Raw genomic sequence first — 14,850 nt, forward strand, 5'->3', positions numbered from 1 at the left:
TGGGCGGTTTGTGACCCCATCCCAGATTTTTTTTCTCTTGGCTAGCATAGCCAATGGTGCCAAACAGCTTGAGGGCCACAAATTACCCATCCATGCCTTGAAGGCTAGGCATTTTCTAAAGAAAAGGGGATATCTTCTAATATGCTGATTTTCCACTGCAGGAATTTCTGTTTCTGTATCAATGATGGGGAATACACACAGCTTAGAACAGAGGTGGGTTGTAAGCCTAGAGAAGGGGGCAAAAAATAAACCAAAAACCCTCCAGAAGAGGTAGAAAGGAAAGTAAGCTATGAAGAGTGCTGAAATTCAAGACTGGGACAATGCTTGATTTGAGTCAACATAAGTAGGATTGCATAGTAAGGGTGCAATCCTATACATGGTTAGAAAAAGTCCTACGTGTCCAAACTCATGTTCCACTGAGTTGTAGGACTTCTGCTTAAGCATGCATAGGATTACAAGTATGCCCTAGAGTGGTTTGGTTTCTGAGCTTCCAGAGGAAATACACTGGTTTTGTGCATGTTTACTCACAAGTAAACCCTTTGTGATCAATAGGACCTGTAGTCGCTGACCTAGGGTGACCCTAGGAATGAGTGTCCCCCAGGATGCCCTGGCCTTCGCAGCCTGGCTCAGCTCCCATCGACTCGAGGCAGTGGCTTCCTTCATGGCATCCCTCCAGCCCATAGTCGCCCTCCTCTTCTATGACCTTCCACTTTCCCTTGCATTATGGGCTTCTCCAGGGAGTCCTGCCTTCTCATGAGGTGCCCAAAGTAAATGTGTACAGTACAGTTTTTAGCTATTAATGATTTCTCTCCTGAGAACTTTTGCAATAAAAGTATTGATGTCCATGGTCATGGACAAAGCTTAAACTTGGTATGGGGGGACAACTTAAATTAAATTATTTAAAATTTTTATCCTGCCCTTTGCACAGCCTCAGGATGGCTTACAACAGTTAAATGATCATATAAAATACAATTAAAACATTCAATAATAACAACTGTTCAAAATTAAAGAAAGGAAAAGAAAGAAGAAAAAGAAATGCAACTATATAAAATCTTATTAATTTCTTATTAAAATTATTAATTATTAAAATGATGGGTAAATAAAAAGGTCTTTACCTGGTGCCAGAAAGAGTAGAGAGTCGCCACCAGGCAAACCTCTCTGGGAAGCATATTCCATAGTCTGGGCGCCACCGCAGAGAATAATTGCAAGTATTCTCTGCCTTATTTCATTTCCATTTTAGAAAGTTCATCTCCTGGTGAACTTTGGTACATATAGAGAGCCAGTGTGGTGCAGTGGTTAAGAGCATGGGACTGGGACTCATTGGATCTGGGTTCTAGTCCCTGTTCAGCCATGGAGCCAACTGGGTGACTCTGGGCCAGTCACAGACTCTCAGCCCAACCTACCTCACAGGGTTGTTGTTGTGGGGAAAAGATGGAGGAGGAGAACGATGTCAGCTGCCTTGAGCCCTTTGCAGGAAAAAGGCAGGATATAAATCGAAAAATAAATAAATAAATAAATAAATAAAGATCGGAACTGAACTTCATGCAGCTGTATAGAGTTTCTGTTGCACACGTACATCAGGGGATTTATGGAAAGGGAACAGAGATGTCAATCGCAGTTTAATAAATGCATGTGACTGTTCCACCTTGGAGCACAGCTAGTTTTGGAAATAGAGTCCAATGGATACAGTTCAGCTGTGTGTGCCTGTCATGAAAGTGAAAGAGTCTGTCCGCCTGCCTGTCTTTCCTTTATAATACTGAATTCTGTTACGTCTATAAATAAGTAGTTTATAAAGCACCTATACTCAATATGCGCCTGTCTATGTGCTTAGAGGAAAGAGGAAGGAAAACATCTTGGCAAAAGCTGGGGTGGAACAAAGTGTCTGAGTCTAAAACAGAATGGAAGAGTGGGTGGCAGCTGGAAGGCTTCCCTGTGATGTGGAACTGGGAGGGAAATGGGGCTTGGGCAGGGGACAGCGAGGATAATCTGATGTTTCATTAGACTGCAGAAAGTGAATTACAAGAAGGTGGGCTTTTGCAATGCTGGGAACAACTGATGGCAAAAGAAGAGGTCCGCCTGGCGCCGTCGTTATTTGTTTTTCGGAGCCAGGCGAAGACCTTTTTATTCAAGCAGCATTTTAAATGTTAATATTATTGAATTTTTCTGGCCAGGGCGGCTTATTTTATATTGTATATTTGTAATTTATTTTAATGTATATATTTTAAAATGTTATGATGTTTTAACTTATTTGTTGTAAGCCGCCCCGAGGCTTCGGCGAATGGGGCGGCATAAAAATGTTTTAATAAAAAAAAAAATAAGAAGGGGACGGCAGGTGGCTGGATGGCGTCACTGGGAAAGTGGGCATGAGTTTGGGTGGACTCTGAGGGATGGAGGAAGACAGGCAGCCTGGAGGAATGTTGTCCATGGGGTCGCGATGGGTCGGGCATGACTTCATGACTAACATAATAATTAAAATGTTTATTTGCATAATCCTCAGAATAGGGTCACATAAGGGATGAAATGCCTGCGCTACGAAGGACTGGGTTTCCAGTCCTGATGGGAGTTGGCTATGCAGCCTGACCTCTCAGATTCCAAATTATAATGCAACAGGTTGTGCAACAGGTTGTGAACCAGACTTCATGCAGCCAGAATGGCCCCTGCGGGTGCCTGTAGCAGCTAACGGTTACTACCAACACCTTTAGAGATGCCCCCAGCCATGCAAACCTCTTTTGGTGGGTGTTGCCCTCTGCTGACTTGTTCACCTGCCACCCCTGCTTTGGAAAACTGGAAGTCACAAAGTAGGTGGGGGCTAAAGAATGCTTCAGCTGATGCCACCTTCCGGAGGTGTGCTCTTCAGAAAAGCCACAGAGATTAGTAAACTTCAGCATTCTGGAAATTTCAGCTTTCATTTTTAAATCCAGGTTTCTAGTCCTCTTGAATGTGATGGATAGGGTTTATCCTTTAGATTTCAATGTGCCCAGTAAAATCTCTAAGGCTAAAACCACCTCAGTAGACTTTCTATTTCTCATAAGTGTTACCCTTAGCAAGGCTCCTGTGCCTATTGAAATTTATTTTAAATATGCATTTTCACCCCTTTCAATTCTGGGCACATTCAAAGTGGCTTTCTGTTCCCTTCTTTGCCACAGGTCCTGATTTGTGAGAGCCAGGAAGAACAGAGTTGTTCTTTATAAACCAAAAGGTGTGGGAAGTCCCAGGGGAAATATTAGCTGCTTAAAAGATGGGACACACATGCTAATGGGCACAAATCTGCACAACCATTGAATATCATTATGGATTTAATTTTCCCAGAAGGCAAAGTTGACCAGTTCTTCCAAATTACCCCCAGTAAAATGAATTATTGGATTTGTTTGCACCTCACACACAGATCATCCCCAAACATCGATTAAGTAATCTCTGATTTATGGCAGCCCTGTGGATGAATGTCTTCTTAAGTGCCCTTTCCCATCAGCCCTGCTCAACTCTTGGACATTCAAGGCCGTGGCTTCCTTTATGGAATCAAGTCACCTTCTAATTGGCCTTCCTCTTCTTCTGCCATTGACTTTCCTTAGCATGAATGTCTTCTCCGGTGAGTCTTGGCCTTTCCTTATGTACATGAAATGTGACAGCCTCTGTCTTGGCATTTTTGCTTCCAGGTAAAGTTTTGGCTTGTTTTGATCCAAGACTCATTTGTTTGTTCTTCTTTCAGTCCACAGTATTTGCAAAGTTATCCTCCAGCACTAAGTTTCAATCACATCCATTTTTCTCCTGTCAACTTTCATCACTTTCATACATAGTGATTGGGAATATAACAGTCTTAGTCTTCAGTGAAGCATCCTGATATTTTATCATTTTTTCTAATTCCTTAATTGCTGCCCTTGTAAGTCTCAGCCTTCAAGTATCTTAGCTGTAGTCCCAGTTTGAATCGATGACTGAACCAAGGTATATAAAATCTTTCATAATTTCAATTTCTTCATTGTTGACCTTAAGGTTCTGAAATTCTTGTGAAAATTCTTTTTCTTAATGTTCAGCTGTAGATCTTCAATTACAGGGAAGGCATCTTAAATCAACACTGCTGAATTTTAAAAGAGAGGAAGGTCAGTGAAAACAAATGCCTTACTTTTAAATGATGGCATTTTATTTAGTGCCACTGAAAAATGGTATCATCACGTACTACATGGTATGAGATGTTTGCGGAAATAGTTAAGTAAGAGTATATCATTAAGCAGAGTCATTATTATATAAACATTGCCTTGCATTTCTGCTTTTGGACTGCAGGGGGTGCTATAAGCCTGCACATAAAAAAGGAAACGTATCTCATATGCGAGCGTAGAGGGGGTTTTTTTCGTTGTAGATGCTGTACTTTCTGGCTCCCAGTTTGATAAGAACCAGCTTGTTGAGAAGGGAAAGGAAAGTTTGTCTAATAAGATATTGAAGAAGTGATTCTTCTCTGGTCATAAAAAATGGGGCAACATTTTAAAAATTTGGATATTATGAGTGAATGACCTCATCAAGAATGTTACTAAAAACTTCTCAGAAGAGGATATGGATTTCACCAGGCTTGGATTAAAAGTGAGCACTGGTCATAAAGTGCAAACAGCTGAACAAAACCAGACCAGATTTTGGGCAGGCGTGTGAAGACCTTGTGGTCCAATAAACCCTTCTGAGATGGGGATCACATAAGCTGCTGTCGCAGCTGAAAAATAAACACCAGCCAAGTTCCAGTCAATGGGCTAAGAGGATCTAAAATCCAGTACCCCAGAGCCCTGGATGTCCACAATGTCCTTCTGATATCCATGGAAAAAATGTAAAATGGTAGATGAATATTTATATTTGGTCCTGCATTTTTAAACTTCCCGGTGAAGAACATTGAAACCATCTTGATCAGGCCAAGCTTTGAACAGAAGGACATTAATGGACTGGGGTCTGTCATGCTTTCAGCATGGCATCGATGCAGTCTATGATTTGTCAGCTAAATATTTACCAGTTAAAGGGGCCTTTCACAGTGGCCTGGTGTAGGGCCCATATTTTCATCATATAGCACTGGTTTTGACAGTGATGCCATGCCTGAAGATTTTTTAAAATTAAAATGTGAGTTTTATAGGTTCCTCGATTTATAGCAGAACAGCACAAGCGTAGATTAAATGGTCCACAGAAGAGTTTTCAAGAGGCCCAGGGAAACAGAATGCTTGCAAACCACTGGTTTAAGTCTCCGTTTGGCTAAATGACCTTACAATGCCATTGTCTAGGAGAAGCCTCCAACCCCAGGCAAGCATCCACACAGACCTGATAAGGGTAATGTTGCTGAGAACAGAGCACTGTACTTGGTGGTCAGGGAGAGACAGAGGCAAGAGGTCGATGGAAGGAACAAAGGGCTACACCATGGGCGGCCCGGTTGTATTGCAACCGCATAATGTGAAAGTTGGATCACAAGGAAGGCTGAATGCTGGAGAATCAAGGCCTTTGAATTGTGGTGCTGGAGGAGACTCCTGTGAGTCCCTTGGGCTGCAAGGCGATCAAACCGGTCAGTCCTAGAGGAGATCAACCCTGACTGCTCTTCAGAAGGCCAGATACTGAAGATGGAACTCAAATACTTTGGCCACCTAATGAGAAGGAAGGACCCCCTGGAGAAGAGTCTGATGCTGGGAACAACAGATGGCAAAAGAAGAAGGAGACGGCAGAGGATGAGGTGGCTAGATGGAGTTACTGGGGCAGTGGGTGTGAGCTTGGCTGGACGCTGAGGGATGGTGGAGGACAGGAGAGCCTGGAGGGATGTTGTCCATGGGGACATGATGGGTCAGGCACAGCTTTGTGACTAAACAACAGCAAAGGGTGCACTGCCTGAAGTCCCCACAGCCTTCACCTCTGGACTGGTTTAAGCTTCCTGGTCCGGGGCCTGTTCTGCTTTGAGTGGGCTCTGGACTGTATGAGGTTATGAATAACACAATATGCCCAGGGTTTCAGTCCTAAAAAGATTGTTCTTCAGTATCTGTGACACCAGCCAGTTTGGGGCACACTTTTCCTGAATAAAGGGGTTGTTCTGGCTTTTGCCTCATTCCCAGGTTATCTGAGCATGGAGAAAATGGAGCAAGAGGCCCCTTCCTCCCAGGCCAGATCCAAGCTTCTGTGCTTTGCCACAAGGAGGGGCAGCTTCCCTGTTCCCACATGTCTGCATCCGGGGCGAGGGCGGCTGACTAACAGGGCCAAGGCGCTGGGACCCAGGCAGACGGGGCGTGGCAAGAGCAAGTCCAGTACTCAGTCCCAGGTCAAGCCGGAGGTTGATCTACTAAGCAAGTCCATAGAGGTGGGTAGCATAGTCCAAAGCGAGCCAAGGGTCAGAGGAAGGCAGACCAGACCAGTCAGGGAGACGAGAAGTGCAGGCAGGACACAGGAGCAGGATTCCAGGTCTAGCAGACCAGGAAGGGCTTTGCCAGCAACAGGAGACCTTTCTTGCCAAGGCAGTTTCTGAGGGGAAGAGCTGGTTCTTATGCAGCTCTTCCCCAGGGCTCCCCAGGTGGAACTCATGGGAGCCCAGGCAGCTGCAGTGGACTGAGGTCAGAATCCTGCAACCCCAGAGCTGCTCCGCTGGCCCTTGGCCAGCAGAGGGAGCCCGGAAGCTGCCGCAGAACTTCACACCGCACGACACAGTAGCTCAGAGACCTGGATATGGGGCAGCTATAAATTCCTCGCTTCCCCCATGTTCAGACTGCCTGGATTTCCATTCATTCCTATACACATGCCCCCTTTGCTTCTTTCCTCCCCCCGCCCCCATTTTCATCCCATTTGTGGAAAACTGGGTGGGAAGGTTGATGTTTCCCAGGCTGGTGTGCCTAAAAGTTTAGAGAACAGGTCAGCTTTGCAGCTCAGCTGAGCTAGGGAAAATCCTGGTCTTAATCTCCGTCCTGCCATGGTGGGGATGGAATTAGCTCAAGACTGCTCCATAGCTACACCAAGGAGCAGAGCGGGGCTTGCCCGCACAATGAGAACTGCCCTTACTTCTGTCCGTTGCGGCTTCCCTCTTGCCACATTCTCTGGGGCAAAGTGCTTTGCATATGGGGAGAGTCCTAGAGAACTCAAGCTGCTTCCTGAATGTCACTCCAGCAAAATGCCCCCTCTCTGGGTTCTCCAGGCAAGTAAATGGTGGCCAGTTTTCTGGTTCCACTGAGCCTGCTCAGAAAGGTTCCCCCCTCCCTGCTTCCTGCACGATTGCCTTAGGGCTGGTGCTGTGCTGCCCTTGCAGACACCAACTTCTAGGGAAACAGGAGCACCAGCCGTTCAGACGCTGCCCTCTGGCTGGCAGCCAGCAAGCACCCCTAGCTTTCCCTGGTTTTTGTTATTCTTTCCCAGGGAAAGCTGGCAACCGCCATGGTGGGGGGGCTCTTGAGCCCGTGCAGCTTTCATTTGAGCTTCAAAGGAACTATTTATGGTGCTCAACTTCACCTCCACAATAGGTTTGTTCCCCACGGAGCACCATGGATTGCTCCTAGAAGGGTGAAAAGGCTGGAAGGGGTAGGGTGTCCCACTGACCCGGGAGTTTGTAGCCATTTATTTTATTTATTTTTCAATTTATATCCTGCCTTTTTCCTACAAAGGGCTCAAGGCAGCTGACATCATTCTCTTCCTCCATCTTATCCCCACAACAACAACCCTGTGAGGTAGGTTGGGCTGAGAGTCTGTGACTGGCCCAAAGTCACCCAGTTGGCTCCATGGATGAGCCAGGACTCGAACCCAGATCGGCTGAGTCCCAGTCCCATGCTCTTAGCCACTGCACCACCATCCAGCCATTTCTCCAACCAAGAGCAACATGCGCTGGCATGTGCCCTTTCCGACAGAGCGAACATGCACACTGAGTAAACGCCCTGTCCCGGGCTGCTGTGGCTCATAGCAGTGACATGATGAGGAAGGAGGGAGCCAAAAGAAGATGCTGCCACCGCAGGTTGTTTGGGGAGGGGGGGAAAACTGGAGGCTGGATTCTGCCCTCTTTGCCCCTGCCTATGGGCTACCTTTGGCGCCCCTCTGCCAAGATTGCTTTAAAACGGATGCTTGCACAGTGCAGGGCTCAGCTCTAGGATTCCATGACACCTCCCACCCAGTCGTGGCTTTTTAAAGCCGAGATTGGACGTCGGACTTTCAGCAGGCAAATCTGTGCTCATAAACTTCATTGTGGACTGTCTCCAGTTAATATTCAAGATTGGCCATATACACACTCGAGCAAACAGCCTTTGTCAAACACATTTTAATTGAATTAATTGATTTAATTTATTACTTATTTATTAAACTTGTATTCTACACCCAAAGTCCTGTAGGACTATAAATGATAGGCATGCAGCCCAAAGTCAGGGGACTTACACAACCACACAAGGGCATTGCAGTGGCTGAGTAATGAACCCTGTTGTTGCTATTGTGGTATATTTGCACCTGGAGGGTCAACTTTAAAAAAGTATTTTTGAGGATATTGCTTAGGGGTGCCTGTTTAGAGGAGGAAACTGTCCTACCGTGAAAGTCCTACATGGGTGGCTGGGGAACGCTGGGAGCTGTGGGGCTTTTTCTGGCTAGGTATGCATAGGGTCCCAGCTTAATCCTGTTTTGCATGGAGTTGCACCTCCAATAAAGCTCCATCATTAATCTAGCCTGGCACGCAGGCACTCACAAATTAGCAGCAATTTGGGACTACTGGCTGGGACTGTTTGGGTGGGGCCCATTGCACCACTTAGGAAACGACCTCAGTGGGTACCAGTTTTTTCACTAGCACAATCTGAAGGGTCGGTTTTAACCTTTTGCAAATAACTTTGTAAAACCTTCTCTATGAATTTTGCCTTAAAAGGCTGCAAAACAGCGGAACTGGCAACATTTTTGGCAACATTTAAATTAGCTACTGGCCTGCCTGCAAGAGTTCCTTTTGCTGACGTCTTGGGGTCTTGGGAGTGTTTGTTTTCAGACTGCTTTTTTAGTTATTATATTGCAGTTTTACTTTTAAAAACTGTTTTATATAACCATTTTAAGCTGCCTGGGGAGTCTCTATCTGAGCTGAAGGACAAGATAACATTTGTAAAGGAATAAATAGCTCAAAGGAGGGGGTATTGTATATAAATCTTGAGGCATCACCACAGAGAATAGGCAAAGAAGGTACTTCTGACACTGAGACTGTGGGCTGCTTAGTTTGTTTTACAGGAAATTTAGCTAAAATGCAAAAATGTGCTCATTTGGGAAAGCTATTTTTTGAGGGCTGTGTCTTGATTCTTTTTGGGCTGGGCATGCACAAGTCTTGCCGTTCTGCTTTCACAACAGCATATACTTGCCAGTGTTTTGTCTGTAGGAGCAAACTGAGCACTAGCTTATTACTGGCACTTCACAGGTAACAAGGCAATTCAGCCCCCTAACAAGCGGAATGATAGTCTCTGCTCATGTCAAGAGTGAATGAAAGTTGAACCCAAGCTAGAAACCTCCCCCAGTTCAATCCATGCTGCAGGCTCCATTGTAGGGTGGTTCTCCCCAGGTGCCTCACTGTGGGGGCAAGGCAGTGGCTCTCCCTCCTCTCTTGGCATCCCCCCATCTCTTCCAAAGCATGTCTCTTCTCACAGTTGGCCCAGGAAATGGTGGACAATGACCTTGACAGAACTTCAAAGGATCCTGGTATGAGAAAGCTAAGTCACATGGGTCTTTTCTGAGTCATTTTATTAGAAGATCTTTAATGTCAGTCTGGGAAAAACTAAAGCTAAAACTGTATAATAAATTACCAAGATGGCTTTCACCTATGGAAGCTTTCGTATATCCAAATGTATTGAACTTTGAAAAGATCATAAGATATGGTGATATCTTGGATAAGGACGGTGGCCTGAAACTGGAGCAAGAAATACAAGAACAGGGACTTAATATTTCCTGGTGGTATAAGGTGCAGATGCAATCGAGATATGCTAAAGATTGTAAAGCATGGGGGTTCTACAAAGACCTAACAGAGTTTGATCAAGTGATGCTTAAGACAGATGATAAAATTATCAAAAGACTATATGATTTTTTACTTGACAAGAAAATGGAAGGGGAACAGGTTAAGGAAACTATGATAACATGGGCACAAAACTTTGGATTTAATGTTGAACTAGAAAAGTCGCAAAAACTATGGGAAAGAAACATTAAGGTAACATTAGCAACTTCGTATAAAGAAAATTTATATAAAATGTTCTATAGATGGTATTTGTCACCAAGTCGATTAGCTAAGATGTTTCCAAATATGTCAAACAGATGTTGGAAATGTAAACATAAAGTGGGTATTTTTTATCATATGTGGTGGACTTGTGATAATGCAAAAAAGTACTGGATTAAAATACATAGATGGATGAAGGAAATATTACAAAAACACTTTGCTTTTAAACCCGAAGTTTTCTTGTTAGGCATCATACCGGAAGACGTTAACAGACAGGAAATGTACCTGATGCTGCACCTAATTACAGCGGCGAGGATTGCATTTGCTCAATATTGGAAAAGTGAGGAGCTGCCCACCAATGGATTGATTGTAAGAAAGATCTTGGACTGCGCAGAAATGGATAGATTGACTTTATCATTGAAGGAGAAAGAGGATACTGACTTCTATTGAACTTGGGATTCTTTCTATAATTGGCTGGAGAAACGGGACTTGGTGTAAACTTAGAGATGTTTTTAAATTATTATAAATTGATTTGAATTTGACTTAAAAATATGTAGTAGGAGGCTGACCCAGTAAATCCGATGTATGTGATGTTTGATGTTTTTAGTGTTAGTTTAAAATTTTAATAAAAAATTATATATATAAAAAAAGGATCCTGCCCCCCTTTGATCACCCTCCTTTCCTCTCCCTTCATGTCCTTTTCAGACTCCAATAAGAAGGGGTCTTGGGAAGTCCACAAGGGGAATCCATGGCCCATTCATTACAGCACCAAATGTGGCTTCTCTCAATCCAGTGTCCCACTGAGCTGATGCCTGCAATATAGCTGCAGCAAGAGAGGCACTCTGCCTGTCTCTCCTTGTGCTTTGCCTCTGAGCCTCTCTGGAGAAGCTGAATCATCGGTTGGAGAGACCATAACATGTCCTTTCAGCCTGGACTCTCCTGCCCACTGGGGGAGGCCCTGGGCTCTGGAGTTATCCTGTGAATGCACAGCAGTGTCTACAGCCTCACAAGGTGTGGAAGGCTCCAGAAAGTCCCTTGGTCCCCAGGATGCTCCTCTGTGACCCAGTATTGCTTTTTGCCAAGGAAACTTTGAATGGATTCTTGTAAAGCAGCATCATCCAAAGTTAAAACAGGAAGCTGCAAAGAATGGTTTGATCAATGATTAAGGTTAAAATGACTTCTGAAAGCAACAGGAGACTTTACAGAAAATAATGAGGTTACAAGTTCGGCAGAAGTCAGTGAATAAAACATATGAAGTCTTGGTGTTAAAAAGAAGAAAAAGGGCCATATCTAAGGGAAGAGAATGCAAGAATCGTGATCATAAACAATTTTGTCAGTGTTGCAAAAGGCTCTAAGAACTTTTGAATCAAAGTAGGACCTTCCCGCTTGTTTAGACAGAAATATATCACAGCTTCAAACATTCCTCAACCAGCCTGGACTTGCAGGGTATTTTCTATTTAAACTTGGGAAGAATTGTATGCTTAGTGGTATAAATATTAAAGGTTGTGAATGAATGTAATTTAACAATAATAATGACAAAGAATATTAAACAATTGGATCACATTTTAGTTTCCAAGTAGGAAATAAAGGTCTATATTCTTGGATTGATATTCCATGAATATTGGTATTCCATGAAAATCAATGGGTTTTCCTGGAATACCCCCTGGCCTTAGTGCTTATCATCAGTGAATGTAAAGGACTGGTGATTTCCCATGTATTTATTTTATGTAGACTCCGCCATTCCATCAATAACGGTACTCAGACTGACTCCAGATGTTTTGACCGATGAGTCACTTCATGTTGCTTCGTGATGGTGGAACATTAAGGCTATGCCAGACTTACTGTCTGGCTGATCAATTCTCTTGCAATCAGGGAGAATTCAAGTTTAGCTTCAAGGAAAATCCTACTTAGATTAAGCTGGGATCTTATCCTAGTTTGTACAGATTAGGTCTGGACACCCTGAGACCTAGGAAGGTTGCAGTCCCATGTAGACTTAGACATGGCCCAGGCAGTATACTGAACATAGCCCATTAGCCACATATTATTGCTTGCCAAGGGCCGCTTTTTGCAGCCCCGAGTAGATTCATGGGTCAAAAGTTCAGTACTGAGCCAGGAATGATTGAAAGTCTTGAATTCAATAGGGCTGTTGAGTCCCACAGTTGCAAAGTGAACAGTGAGATTTGAAATGTTCTGTGAGATACACCCTGCTTCTCTGTCTAGCAGCTTTTCATACCTGATCACAGCCAATTTCTTCTGCCGTGGCATTTTCTCCCACAGTGAGAGGTCATTGCATCTTCACTGTGTGATCCCAGGTAATAATGAGGGATCATGCACTAAACATAAGGGTAGGGTAATGCCACATGGCCATCCAGTTTGGCCATGGAGTTACATCCGTGTAAACCAACAGCCCCTCACAGTTACGGCAGTATGTTCAATGCAATGTGCGTTGAAGGTGGGTTAGCGCATGCATTCAGACATGAGTCCATATCCATGTGCATGCCCCTCCAAGTATACAAACCCAAGATTTTTGGGTTTATGACAGCGTAACAGAGTGAAATGGGCACCAGAAGCCTGCGTATCATAGCAAAGGGGATGCTTTTGCTCTTTTTCTCCTCCAGGTTTCTTTTGGTACCTTCTTGAGCATCCTCCACCAAAATAGCCAACAACAGGTGAGGTGCATATATTGGGAAGCATGAAACTGCTTCTAAGTTGCTCCTTCAATCCAGGTCACCATCCATTCAAGCAAGACATTGAGCTGTAGTTGTACAAACTGCCTTTTTTCAGAATAATGATTGAGGAGAGGTCTTCTATCAGCATCTTTCTCAGTGGTGTCTGTTTCTGCTTAGGAATGATGGCAGTGACTGTACGGAACATTATGAGATATTTTGTGATCACCCAATTCCAACCTGAACCAGAAGATCGGAAGTAAAGCTGTCATGCTGCGGTCGGAAGTGTTCAACATAATTTTCGAGTACACGAGATGGCTCATCACATGGGACAAACACACAACTGCATTCCATTGAACATGGCTGCATTTTAAAAAGATCTTTCCTGCGACTTTTTAAAAGCACTGGGGTAAAACGCACAGCCCAATTCTTCCAAAGTCTGTATCTTCTGATCTCTTTGTCCCCTCACTTACTGGGAAGGAAAATTATTCTAAATTAGAACTGTCAAGACCATGTTTAGCCTGTGGGTTCAAGCTTCTTTTTGTCAGGAAAGAAAAGAAACAGACTGGACCTCCACCCCTAACATGCCTTTTCCTTGTCGGTGCCTCATTTGAAAAGGCTCTGTTGAAAGGTAATCTTATTTGTAATAAAATCAGACTGTTTACTGGTTGCGGAAATATCATCAAGTATTACTTTAAGATACTTAGAAGAGGTGACATGCTCCAAAGTAGAAAGCCACCCCTTTGGAATGTAAAGGTATTAGTCAACTAGATTTGCTAATAGAAAAAATAAGCCGTGGTTTTATCAAGTCTGACAGTGGGAGAGAGGTTTATTAACCGAGCTGATCACACACATGGTTGCAGAGAGGGAAGGGTATTAGACGGAGAAGGAATCATTAACGGTGAATGGAGGTGCACTGCCATCTGCATACATAAATCATCCCTAGCAAACATGCAGCATGGTATTTCCTTCCCTTGCGCAGCTGGGGACAGGCGGGTGGGGAGTGACCGGGCAGCTTAAAACTGTCAGGGAGAATATTGCGGATCCAGGGGAGGCTACGCGCTCACACCTAGATCTACTTCTGAGATGAATTTAAAACCGCAAGGATACCTTGACAACTGCTGCTGGGCCCAAATGCTCATTTATTAAACAGGTCATTCTATGCATGTTTAGACGGAAAAAATGGCCTGCAACTCCCAGCATGTCCCATCCAGAGGCCTAGAACTCCCAGCATGCCTCAGCCAGCACGACTGGCTAGGTCATACTGGGAGTTCTAGGCATTGTTTTCTGACTAAGCGTGCAAAGGTTTGTGCCTTTTTTGTTTACACCTTGTCTTTCCTGTAAGGTGCCTAAAGTAGCACACCTGATCTGCCCTCTCTCCATTTTGTCCTCACAACAATCTGTAGAGGAAGGACGGGCTGAGCGGCGGGGCTGGGCTGAAGTCACCCAACGAACTATCAGTTCAGGAACTAGGACCCAGGTTTCCGAAGTCTTATTCCAACACCTAATCAGCACCCTTCCAGTGTTGTTAGGAGTTCCAGGCAGCATCCATGGCTCAGGCTCCACAAATAGGCACCTCACATGTAGAAGAGTGCTCCTTTTTTCCCCTCATGAAGGGCGCGCCAGGTTGCAATGCTTCCAGTCCTGTCCCCCAGCTAGAGCAAGAGTTGGCTGACTGAGTGGGGACAAAGGGCAGAGTCTCCTGGTTTGGGAAGGGAGGGGCCTTGTGCCCCCCGCCCCAGGGCCTGGATGCTGCGCACGTGGGTGGCACCAAGAGGAGGCCCTTCTTCGCCCACACCCTGCCCGGCACGCAGTTCTGCTCCCACCTTGCTAGATCCCTTTGTTTACACAAACAAGGCACTTTCGTTATGCATTTTAGAGCTGAATAATAATCTGGATGTAAAATCAAGGCTTCTGTGAAATTTAAAACCAGCCACAAATCAATGGAGTTTACAAAGTTCAGTCCCAGTCGAAATGTGCTTTGCTCTCTCCAATATATGTTTTTTTCTGGTGCCAACTCTGGCTGTGTCAATTCTGGGGAAAAGA

The sequence above is a fragment of the Varanus komodoensis genome, unplaced genomic scaffold (genome assembly GCF_004798865.1).
Source record: "Varanus komodoensis strain SLA01 unplaced genomic scaffold, ASM479886v1 scaffold8, whole genome shotgun sequence".
NCBI classification, from domain to species: Eukaryota; Metazoa; Chordata; class Lepidosauria; order Squamata; family Varanidae; genus Varanus; species Varanus komodoensis.